We start from the raw sequence: 12,626 nt of genomic DNA, 5'->3' as shown, positions 1-12,626 counted from the left end.
CCCTCTTTCTGCCCCTCTGTCAGTCTGCAAAACAGGATCCCAAGATTTCTCAAATGGTACATGTACTGCAGTGTTCTCCATAAAAATTTGAGTAGCCAGTTATTTATTCAAAGTAGCCAGTGACTAGGAATTAAAACAGAAATTTTTGTGCTGCTGGGCTTGAATTTTTTTTTAATACTTGTAAAACATTGCGAGCAGCTTTAATAAGAACTTGTAAAATCAAAAACATTCTTGTAAATTTAGCTGGAAACATAAAAAAGCAAGTTTGGACATTAGTTTAGTATTATTAAAACAAAATAAAAAGTACTTAACATACACATTTTATTTCTGCAATCATTCAAAGATATTAGTTCCTTGGAATATAAGGGCCCACATCCGGTCTTTTGGCTCTTTGTCCACTTTGCCACCACCTCTGAACTGCCCTCTTTGGATTGAACTCTTCACCCTTGCCAGCAATTTTAATACGCATGAGCTGGTCCATGCGTTCGCTACTCAGGGAACAACTCCAGTCATTCTTCATGTGTTTCATGACTGAGAAGGCACGTTCACACAATGCATTACTTAGTGGATATAAACTGGTCAAATGAATGACAAGCATAATGTTTTTGTACTAGCTCTCCCCTCCCAATGTCTTCCTGGCTAACTCGTTGGTAGACGTTTAATTGGTTTGTCCCTTAAAATGTTCTGTTCTTCCAATGTAAAATTTCAGAATTTTCCATTCTGACTTTGCTGAATCTGTATCACAACCCGCATTTAACAACGGAACTTGGAAATCAAACTAGTTATTTTTCATCTCGACGCCATGTCTATTCAAGTTCAATGAACACGTGTGAATAGTCAACTATTTCACGTTCTTTGTACCAATACCATCCGTGTATCTGTACTATAAGTATACCAGTCTACATACAAGATGGGCGCTTCCGCATTCGGGTATTCGGACGTTCTATAAATTCACCTATTTCTCGTTTTTTTCCCACTATTTCTTTACTCTCAAAAAAATACTAGTAGCTTAAAACTTGACTCGCAATCAGTATTTTTCCCTCGCATTTTGCGAGAACACTGGTACTGAAGACACTTGCAGGAATCTTGGTATGGGTGATGTGAAGATTTTGCCGCCTGACCTTTTTTCACCAGAGTTCAAAGGTCGGATCGCTTATACCAAAAGTGGAAAATACAATAAATTTTGACTGAAAAAGTACATAAGATAAATCCTGAAACTTTGGTACTGGTTAGTTGGTATACATTTGGCTTCTCTAAGGTTTGCCATTTTTCTGTCTGTAGATCCATTTATCCTTTTGTCTGTCTGTTTTGTCCTCAACAAAATTCAAGTAATGTATTTGCGTGATTGCATGGTGATTTGCCTATTAGATTGGGCTCCCACTTGTGTGTCAGTGCAGTCGTATTTTGCCTGGAGCTGATTATTAGACAGGGTGAAAAATGTATAAAAAAAAACTTTTTCAACTAAACCAGATTAACTTATAAATTATGTCATCCTAATATTCCAATTAACTATAAGTTAATTACTAAACCCAACTTTTTATCAACAGGATCTGTACCATCTGTTCTTTATTTTTGTTCTTAAAATATTTGTCTGTCTGTCTGGGGTTTACATAATAAATGATTGTTGTGTCTTACATCAATAATTCTTTCTACAAAGCTTTGATACTTGCAAGGTCGATGTCTTTGAACATACATGTACATCCACATCACTTGACCCCATTTTGAGCTTGACATTGGCATGCTTTTTGGACTTATTCAGAAGGTCCATATTTGCGTTGAACCCAAACTGATGCCTTTCATCTAACATTAATTAAATGCTTCCTACTAGGTTGAATAATTTGATGATGTCTGTGAACACTATCAACACACCCACATAAAATGACATCATTTTGACCTTGAAATTGACCTTCTTCTGGACAAACTCAGAAGGTCCAAACTCTTTGTAAACCCAAAGTGACATGTTTTGTTTAACTTCCCCAGCATACTTACATCACCTGACCTGATTTTACAAACTTTAGACTTAAACTTATTCATATAGACAAATAAATCAATACTGACTAGGGGTCCACATAGAACATACAAGTCTATTAAATGCAGCATCATCTTTCACATAAAATCAAATGTGTGATAAATGTTTTATGTACGGCTTTCATCTGTATTTTTATGCCCCCAGTAGGTTGGCATATAGCATTTGAACTGTCCGTCCGTCAGTCCGTCCGAAAACTTTAACATTGGCCATAACTTTTGCAATATTGAAGATAGCAACTTGATATTTGGCATGCATGTTTATCTCATGGAGCTGCACATTTTGAGTGGTGAAAGGTCAAGTTCATCCTTCAAGGTCAAAGGTCTAAAAAACAAATGATATACTAGTATTGAAATTTTATTTCAAAGCGGCGCAATAGGAGGCATTGTGTTTCTGACAAACACATCTATTGTTTAAAATACTTTAAATCAGGCACTATTTTTCCTAAACAATCAGCAGATGTGTTGTTTAAAACAACCATTTGTTCACACACAAAAAGTTATATAAACAGACCATATGAAAAACTACAATAACGTTTCTGTAATAAGATTTCTAAAAGGTGTTTCAGTGTTGAAGAGGCCCCCATTGTATGACAAGTGATTTTCCTATTACTATAAGGATTATGATTGAGATGTCTAACTGGCCATTTTTAGTGTAAAATATGATAAGTGCATTGATCATTGTACAAGTGCTATAAGTGGTCCTTTTGTTGCTGTGGTTAGGGCAAACATGCAACATCTCCATATCAATGTTCCTAAAACGTTGACCGGTATTAGATTAAAACTTCACACATGTTTCCAGGTCATAAGATCATGATGTCATTTATCAAGTTCTATAAATTAATTCTGACATGTATTTTAGCTGATTTATGTCACATTGTTGTACTTAGAATTTTGGTTGAGGTGAACATACAACTTTACCATTTCACTTTTCTTTCTACATGTTTTCCCTTGAAACTTCACATATGTGTTTGGGTCACATTTTCCCCTTACATGTATATATTGCAGCTTATGTTTTACTCGCCGTATATTTTTGTATAGGAATTTGGAGAAAATTATTTTGTGGATTTTCAAATTTGAAATTGAAATCAGCTGCCAAACTCCGCTGATATAGGTCTGTCGGTCTGATCTTTCTTTCTGTGACATTTCCAGTACATTGTCTCTATCACAAGCAATAAAGACTGATTTATACCACTCTTTGATACTTGCACAAATTACTTATTACCATATCTTATCCACACGTAACATCTAACATTACCATCCCATTCACCTAAAGCATCTCCTAAATATCTATAACATCCAACCTTAACATTTCCTGTATATCTACATGAAGTGCTCACGCTGCTTATTTCTTAAAATTGTCTAAAAAAATGGCGATTATTTTATCTGTCAACATAAAAAAAAAATATCTCTAAAAGTATTCCGACAAGTGCGAAACGCTTGTAAATTGGGCCTTCACAGCAGGAAATATCGATATAAACGAGATCACTGTGTACACACTCGACCCTGTGTATTGTCACGCGTCACTTAACTTCTGCGACATCGTTGCCTAGAGCTTTTTTCTCAGTGTCAGACAAAAGTGATTTATTTTCGGAATACTTCTTTAATCTACCCATGCTTTACAAATTATCGGTAACTGTCAGATTATCGGTATTTTTTCGCAAACAATTATTTAATCGTCATTATTGAAAATTGCCGGGAATATTGTCGGCTGGTTTTGTTTTTCACGCCATTTTTTTTGCAATTAGATTACGATGAACATTGCTAGAATAATTAATTATTTAATCGCCATCAACTGATTATACCCGTAATTACCGCTGTTTGTTGTCTGCTTCAACATTTCTTTATGTGTGATAATCAGGGATCATATTTTTTGGGTTTTGTCGGTCCTAGACCGATTGGGGTCATGAAAGACCGATTGAAAATTCCAAACAGTTGGTCCCATTCTGTTTGATAAAATTCTCATGTCATGAAATCGATTACACAGTGCACATGCTAACACATCCTTATTACATTCTTATCTCGATTAGGTGTGATAAACCATTCCCTGCATTCTCTAAACCAGTCAGGACCAGTTTATTGCACTTCAGCTGACTAGTATCAGAGTATGACCCCAAGCAGCGAAGAATCTTCGCGCGGTTGTGTATTAGTCATGGGTAAATAACCCTGTGTCAATATCAATCGATAATTTAAGTGGCTTATACCTAGCACACTAATCGGTCCGTTATGTTTACTCGCCCACAATAAAATCGTTGCCAGTTACTTCAGAGATGACAACCTTGATGATTTCAGACCTGTTTACTTCTACGGATTCGCCGTAGTTCCTACGGATTATTGGGCTAAACTACGCACTACGGATTTGTACTGAAAAACTACGGATTCATCGATCAAAATGGTCAAATTTCAGTTTTTAATCGTACTTTCGCTTAATTTCGGTCTTAACGGGTAATGTATCAATCATAATCATTTTGGCGCTTGCGTAGTAAAAAACATTGAAATTTAAGCCTCCCGGAGAACGAGTGCTGATCGAACTTGTCAAGTCGTCACCGAACGACAACTGACCTGCGTATTGGTTCGCAAATTTATCCGAATATGTACGATTTTACGTTGCTATCCAGTATACACATCTCTCTTTCTATTGCGGATAATACCGACGATAGTCGATGTATCAGGATTGAGCACGCCTGTTTTTACACACGTCCAAGATGGCGGCAAGCAGACGAGAAATTGTTATTAATGGCGAAAATAATAAATACCATTCAAATTAACAACGGATATCATATGGTCATTAGGGAATAATGTAATGCGTGTGTCAATTAACGCAACATACTACGTTTGAGATTTGAACAAAATATTTATCAGAAATCTGCACAATAAATGTGCGTCACGGAAACGAGTGTTGGAAAATTGTCTACTCACAAAGTTAAAGCATTTATTATAATAAGATGAGTATCGTTTGAAAATGAAAAGAGACAAACATGATTTGATTTATATGTTAGTGGATCTGTGTATAATCAGATTTATATGCGTATTCTGCTTTATTATATTTGTTACCCTGTGCAGTTTAATGAAATAGCATTGAACTGAGGTTGTCAAGTGCAAAATATTGAAAGGTAAACCAAAGACCTTTAGATTCTAAAGGTCTTTGGGTAAACAAATAAAATATATTATTTTAACTCCATTTAATATATCATTAACAAAACAAGAACACTAAAGGATGTTTGTCAATATTTGTTTGTTTTCCCCTTATGATATTTAATTTTAAAAAATACTGAATTAAACTAATAGCTATTCTTAAAGAGCTAATGATCAAATGGTGTATTTAAGAATCTATAGATTATTGCAAGTTGAATATGCATGTGCAGGCCTTGACACTAACTTTTTTGACAGGGTACCCTGAGGGAACCCTACTTTCAACTTTTGGTGGCCCTCACCCAAACTAGGGAGTCCTCTTGTTTCAACACACAGCTACTCTCGGCGTAAGGGCAAATAAGTACAAGAAGCAAACTAGTACACATTTTTATTTCCTATATTCAATTCTGTTGCCATTTAAAGCAGACCCATTAAAAGCTCATAACCTTGTCTTGTAAACTTTTGATATCATGTATTTCATCAATATCATCAGCATCGTCATCCTTGTCATAATCATCTTCAGCATTATCATCTTCAGCATTGCCCTTCGCCGCCAGAACTTAGCATTTCGGAAGTTCTTATTATAAACTTTTTAGAAATAAAAGGTAATTACGCGCATTCAGGGGTTTCACTGGCTAAACAAATCTTGTTGCAACTTTTTCGCGCCGTGAAAACTGTCGATTATTCCAACCTTATTAATAAGAACAATCATTTAAAGAAACCTTACAATATTAATGTCATTGCCTATATTATCACTTTAAAAAGTATATTATTACATAAGAAACAATAAGTACCTTCATAAGTCATACCTTCATAAGTCTTAATAAGCTTTATTTGTATATAAATACCATTTTTTTCAACTTGATAAACAACACAGATAACCAAAATAATATAACAATGTTAACTTCAATGTATTAAACAGTATGCTGCCTAAATGTTTCAAAATTAATTATTTAAACATAAAATCACACCAATTTACATCATGTGAAAGGGAAAAAGAAATATAAAACATCAGAAAATAAATCATCTCACTTAATTTGTTAAACAGTTATATATGGTCATTTGGACATGTCATACATCAGCTTCTGTTGTTAAAACGTTTTCTGTTTGTGGTGGATGATTTCCAGGATCAATTAAATTACAGTTGTTCACGCCTATTTCCTGACAGAAAGGCCCAGATAATTACCACCATCTATTCTAGTTGCCTGAAATAACATAAAGCATATTTTTTTTACAAACTATCAAGAACAAACAAACACATACATGTCACTATCTTTGAATGTCCGAATTTTAACATATCCAAAATATAGTACACCAAGTGAACGATATACTTTTTATTTCAGAAATTGTTGGTATCTAAATCAAATTATATCCTTCCAAGGTCATAATAATAATGGAACTATTAAACAGAAATGCTCACAAATACCTGTAGAAAAAAGTGTATACCGGCATGTGTTTTTGTGGAGAAATTAAATGCTTTTGCCAGCCCGATCGCCTATGGTTTTGATTAAAGAAATAGCGGCCCTAAATTTTTTTATAATTACTGATCGTCGTGACAGTTTGTCCCAATGTTACTTTTTGGGGGGCTCAATATCATTAAGGAGCCATTAATAATCTGATAATCCGATAATAATTCCCATAACACTTGACAATAGCAGTAAAAACACCGTTTGTAACACTTACACACTTCAGTGATATCAATATACTCTCTGCACTGTAGGTCGCTTACATCGTCGAAAATCAATATTTACAACTGACAGACGCTGGCCGCAAATGCTCAGTCGCGTGCTTTCGATTCGCAGTACATTTTCGGATAAGATTTTACCGATTTTTTTTTATACGCCGCTCTTTAAAATTGGAGGCACTTTTAAAAATTCAAATGGTCAATCAAGACAAAGTGGTTCTATAAATTTAGGGTTCCCGGAGGACCACCCAGCTTGAAAGAACTGGTGGTCCTCGCCAAAATCTGGGGGCCTCGGGTCCCCGGACCACCGTTAGTGTCGAGGCCTGAGCATGTGGATGGATATTAACTAAATATTGTCTTCATTGTAAAAAGACATTGAAGTTGCACTTTATAATATAAAATGCTGTCAAACATGCACTTAAAAACAATTTTAATTCTGTTACTTATAATCATATGTATAATGCTGAATGTCTCCCAATTTCATGGTTTCGCGCTATTTTTTCCAATTTCGTGGTTTATCGCACGAATTTTCCCAAACCAAATGGCACAGGCTGTAACAAATCAAAGCAAAACAATCACTTAACAGATTTAATTATTAGCAACTAGATTCATCTAATGCTTTATGTACCATTAAACTGATATGTGACCCAGTCATGGTGTTTTAATGCTCAAAATGATTGAACAGTTTAAAACTACTGACAACTGCTGTCCAAAACTACTGAGAGATGCCATACTACTGAGATGCAATCGGTAGGGTAAACAGGTCTGCGATTTCCTCGTGGAAATTGTGCATTTCACGCATGGTGCACTTAACGTTCATATAAACAAAGACGAAAATCGGATATTCTGCAATAATTGTGGACGGACCTTATACACTCAAAGCACGCATTGTAACAAAACAAAACATGCCGATACATTTTCCACAAGCGTAATCATCCGGCAATAAATGAATGGAAGTCGCGAATATGATGGACAGAACAGCCGAAAGTTTGTTTTTTGTTGTTGTTTTTTTATGGGCGGAACTTCACATAAAATAGTACACAAGAAAAATATTTTGCATTGAATAAATCTTTAGTTTAAATTGTGTTAGAATAAAAATAATTCGTGCACTTTATTGTTTGTTGCTGAATAACCTACGACCGGAAGTTTAGATGTGTGGTTTCAAATTTTCGCTCTCGTGATTTAATCCCTAGGCATCTTAGCTATCGGCCGTGGGTTATTTGAGAAAAAAACTATTACGTACACGAAATATTTGGTTTTGTGATTGTCAGTAGCCAACCTACACACAGACATTTGTTTGGTTCAGTGCATGTTTGTAAGCTATTATCGTGTCGACAACGATTTAAAACATCGGTATAGAATTACACAGATTAATACAGGTCGGGCTACAATAACCTCGTGAAGAGGCCAGTAGGACCTGTAAATAAACTCTGAAATAAAAAAAATATATAAAAAAACACAGATTAATAGCTAATATTGACAATAATGAAAAAAGTCGGATAAAACAGCACACGAAACAATAACAACAATGAAATAGCAAATGATAAAACCAATTGAGAAAATGCGTATGTTCCGTTAAAAAAATGCCTAATTTAATTTAACTTGCACATTTATTATACCACCTTCATGAATGGCAAAATCAATGGTATATATTTGAATGTTATTTGTCATGATTTCGGATATAAATTATCGGACACTTTTTCCCAATTTAAATCCAGACCGATTGGTGTTGCGGCAAAATATGATCCCTGGTGATAATGATATAGTTTTTTTTGTAATTATTTGTTTTACGTTGCTCAACTGATACCGTAATTGCTTTAAAGTCAGCGGCCGCTTATTGTTGTCTGCTTTAATATTTCTTTATAATAAAGAAGCCGATTTTGTTATTTTCTGTAATTAATGTGTTTTTGTTGCTCAAATTATTAATGAACGTTAAAAACATTCGACACTTCTAAAAGGTAAGTAGTATAAAAACTTGAGATTTGCAATGTTGCAATTATTCATGTTTCAATATGGGTTGTCCCAAACGTAAGCTTTCGCCACTAAAAAGTGACAATAAAGTTCGGAAATTGAGTGCATTTGGATTTAGTCGGGAATTAAGTGCAGAATGTGAAAACTGCGAAAATAATGAGGAAATTAATAAGGAAAGTAATAAGGAAATTAATGAGGAAATTGTGTCTCTGGAATCTTCAGCTCAATTGCCTAAGTCTGTAAGACAAAATAAATCAGTGGTAAGAAAGTTTCGCCCCGAATGGCAACAAAATCGCGATTGGTTAGTCTATGACCCCATTACAAAAGCAATGTTTTGCAAAATATGCCAAGAAACGAAAATGGACAATTCGTTTGTGTCTGGATGTACCAGTCTGAAAATCGACAACCTGAACGCGCAAGAGAACCCAACGGGGAAGCAAAAAGGTAAGTTATTTTGTATAGAAGATTAATTGTTGTTTTGTTATGTTGCAGTTAGGGTGACAATATAGAAAAAATGGTCCGTGCATCGTTGCGAACAAAAACTGAAATAAGCGTTCCTCTGTAATATATTTTTATTTAATGCACCTGATAAAAATACGCACATCGCTTAATTTGCCTCCATGCAACGTTAAAACTTTGTTGGCTCTAGGTAATGTAAAAATCGGTGTATTTTGTAGGAGAGAATAGCCACCTACGAGCTCTTGAGATCTTAAAAGAGGTGAAAGAGTGTGATACAGCCAGGGTCAAACACCTTAATGCGTCCGAGGCTGCAGTAATTGGTGCTATGAAAAACGTTACATTCATGGCTCTCCATGACCTTCCCAATAGCATCAGGGATCTCAACGATCTGTGCAAAGAGCAGGGTGGTTCCCAGCTCGAATCGCTAAAATGTGATGACCACACCACGTATGAGCTCAACGATTCGGTGGCAGAATTCCAGCAGGCAATAGCAGACGTTATTACTGATGAACTTATTGAATCTGTGAACAATTCCCCCTATTTTAGTATAACACTTGATGAGTCTACAGACATTTCTGTTCAGCTTTGATTGTGTACATCAAGTACCTTGTGCAAGAACGAGGGAAGATGATATCCAAGATCAACTTCTTAGGGTTGGTACATTTAAGCCAAGGTGCAACTGCTCAGCACATATTTGATGCATTGTGTGAACTGTTGTCTAAAAGAGGGGTTGATCTGTCAAAGTTATGTGGTGTAGTAACTGATGGGGCTGCAGTTATGACTGGGCACAAGTCAGGTGTGGTGCAAAGAGTTAAGAATGTGAATCCTGGTATGCTGTCTGTACATTGCATAGCACATAGACTTGCGTTGAGTTCAGGGGGTGCAGCTGATAGCATTGTGTTTCTTGTTAAGTTTCAAGAGATTGTAAACGCACTGTACAAGTACTCTGAATATTCACCAAAACATGCAAATACTCTTAAGGCTATGCAAGATGTTCTAGATCAGAAACAAAAACTCAAGCTGAAACAGGTGTTCCACACTAGGTGGCTGTCATTTGATGGTGCATTGAAGTCTATTCTTGTCAATTATAGCAGTCTTTTGTCTGTATTAGTTGCTGATAAGAGTGCTAAAGCTGTTGGTCTTGTAAAATCCATGTCATGCTTCAAATTTCTGTATACAGCACATTTTCTGGCTGATGTTATGCATTACCTGTGTCGTTTGTCCAAAGCTTACCAGACTTCAGACATCAGCTTTACTACTGTGTACCCACTGCTTGAAAACAGTGTCCGGAAAATTCATTCGCTTGAAAATTGTTCTGGTGAAAACATTACTGCTTTCCTCCAGTGTGTGCCTGATGCCCCTGTTGAGTCTGACATTCAAGGTATTTGTCAGTTTGAGTTTGGCAGCCACAAAATCAATGATTCAATGAAACAGAGGAAGGAGTCCGAGGCCATTTGTCTGCAATTTTGCCAAAAAGTCTGTGAAAATTTAGAGTCAAGGTTTGACCCGACTGGTGACAGTGCTGTGCTTTCAGCTCTGAGTAATGTCTTTAACCCTAGAACAATTTTTCAAAGCTAATGACCCTGACTACAAGCAGGAGGTAGGCAAGGAAGTGAGGCTGATGGCTGACTTTTACCAGAAAATCAACCCTAAGACTCAGCTTTATTCAGAAACTTTTGACCTCATTGATTTTCTCCAGTCAAATAAAAGGAAATTTGCCCTTATGAATTCTGTGGATGACATTTGTCAATTCATAGTGTCTGAAAAGGTACTGTACCCAGAAGTGGCAGATATTGTTTTGAGATACATGTGCACCCCAGTCTCTACAATCGTGAGAGGGGATTCGGCAGACACAATCTGATAAAAACCAAAACAAGGAATTGTCTGATTACAAAAACTGTAGAAACTTGATGCTGATTTCAATGAAAAAACCTGGAAAGGAATTCCAATACAACCTGGCATTCAAGAAATGGGTCAGTGTTAAGAAAAGAAGAATTTATTAACACTGACCCATTTCTGGATTCCTGATGAGTGATCATTAAATCATGAGTACATGTACATGACTTTGTATATAAGGCCATGATTATATGTTATAAGAAAATGACACACTGCTACATGATGTACATGACTTTGTATGTTAAGCAATGATAATATTTTAGAAATGGCACACTGCTACATGATGTACATGACTTTGTATGTTAAGCAATGATAATATTTTAGAAATGGCACACTGCTACATGATGTACATGACTTTGTATGTTAAGCAATGATAATATTTTAGAAATGGCACACTGCTACATGATGTACATGACTTTGTATGTTAAGCAATGATAATATTTTAGAAATGGCACACTGCTACATGATGTACATGACTTTGTATGTTAAGCAATGATAATATTTTAGAAATGGCACACTGCTACATGATGTACATGACTTTGTATGTTAAGCAATGATAATATTTTAGAAATGGCACACTGATACATGATGTACATGACTTTGTATGTTTGTATGTACATGACTTTGTATGTTAAGCAATGATTATATTTTAGAAAATGACACACTGATATCATGCTTGATTTTAAGTAAATATAACAAATGAATAGATATACATTTAATAAAACATAGAAAAAAATGAGATTCGTTTTTTTATGCCCCCCTTCGAAGAAGAGGGGGTATATTGTTTTGCACATGTCGGTCCGTTCGTCCGTACGTCTGTGTGTCCGTCCGTCCAACAGATGGTTTCCGGATGACAACTCAAGATCGCTTAGGCCAAGGATCATGAAACTTCATAGGTACATTAATCATGATTCGCAGATGACCCCTATTGATTTTGAGGTCACTAGGTCAAAGGTCAAGGTCTCGGTGACTAGAAATAGTAAAACGGTTTCCGGATGATAACTCAAGAACGCTTATGCCTAGGATCATGAAACTTCATAGGTACATTGATCATGACTCGCAGATGCCCCCTATTGATTTTCAGGTCACCAGGTCAAAGGTCAAGGTCACGGTGACCCGAAGTAGTAAAATGGTTTCCGGATGATAACTCAAGAACGCTTATGCCTAGGCTCATGAAACTTCATAGGTACATTGATCATGACTTGCAGATGACCCCTATTGATTTTCAGGTCACTAGGTCAAAGGTCAAGGTCACAGTGCCAAAAAACGTATTCACACAATGGCTGCCACTACAACTGACAGCCCATATGGGGGGCATGCATGCTTTACAAACAGCCCTTGTTTTGCTTTTGCCTTCAGTACGGTTGTGCGGAAAAGCCCGCGTCTGTTTTGGCTAAAAAAAAATTAAGAAAAAAATTATGGCTATTATTTTCTGAAGGCCAGAGTGAGCACTGTACAT

The 12,626-nt window shown here is 35.9% G+C and overlaps 1 protein-coding gene across 1 annotated transcript in view; it reads left to right on the top strand.

The window, feature by feature from the left end:
• LOC127862662 (multiple epidermal growth factor-like domains protein 6) overlaps positions 1-12,626 on the top strand; it is a 61,453-nt gene that overhangs the window by 16,653 nt on the left and 32,174 nt on the right. The window lies entirely within an intron of this gene.

The sequence above is a fragment of the Dreissena polymorpha genome, chromosome 16 (genome assembly GCF_020536995.1).
Source record: "Dreissena polymorpha isolate Duluth1 chromosome 16, UMN_Dpol_1.0, whole genome shotgun sequence".
Classification (NCBI taxonomy): domain Eukaryota; kingdom Metazoa; phylum Mollusca; class Bivalvia; order Myida; family Dreissenidae; genus Dreissena; species Dreissena polymorpha.
This window is presented reverse-complemented; position numbering and strand designations above follow the sequence as displayed.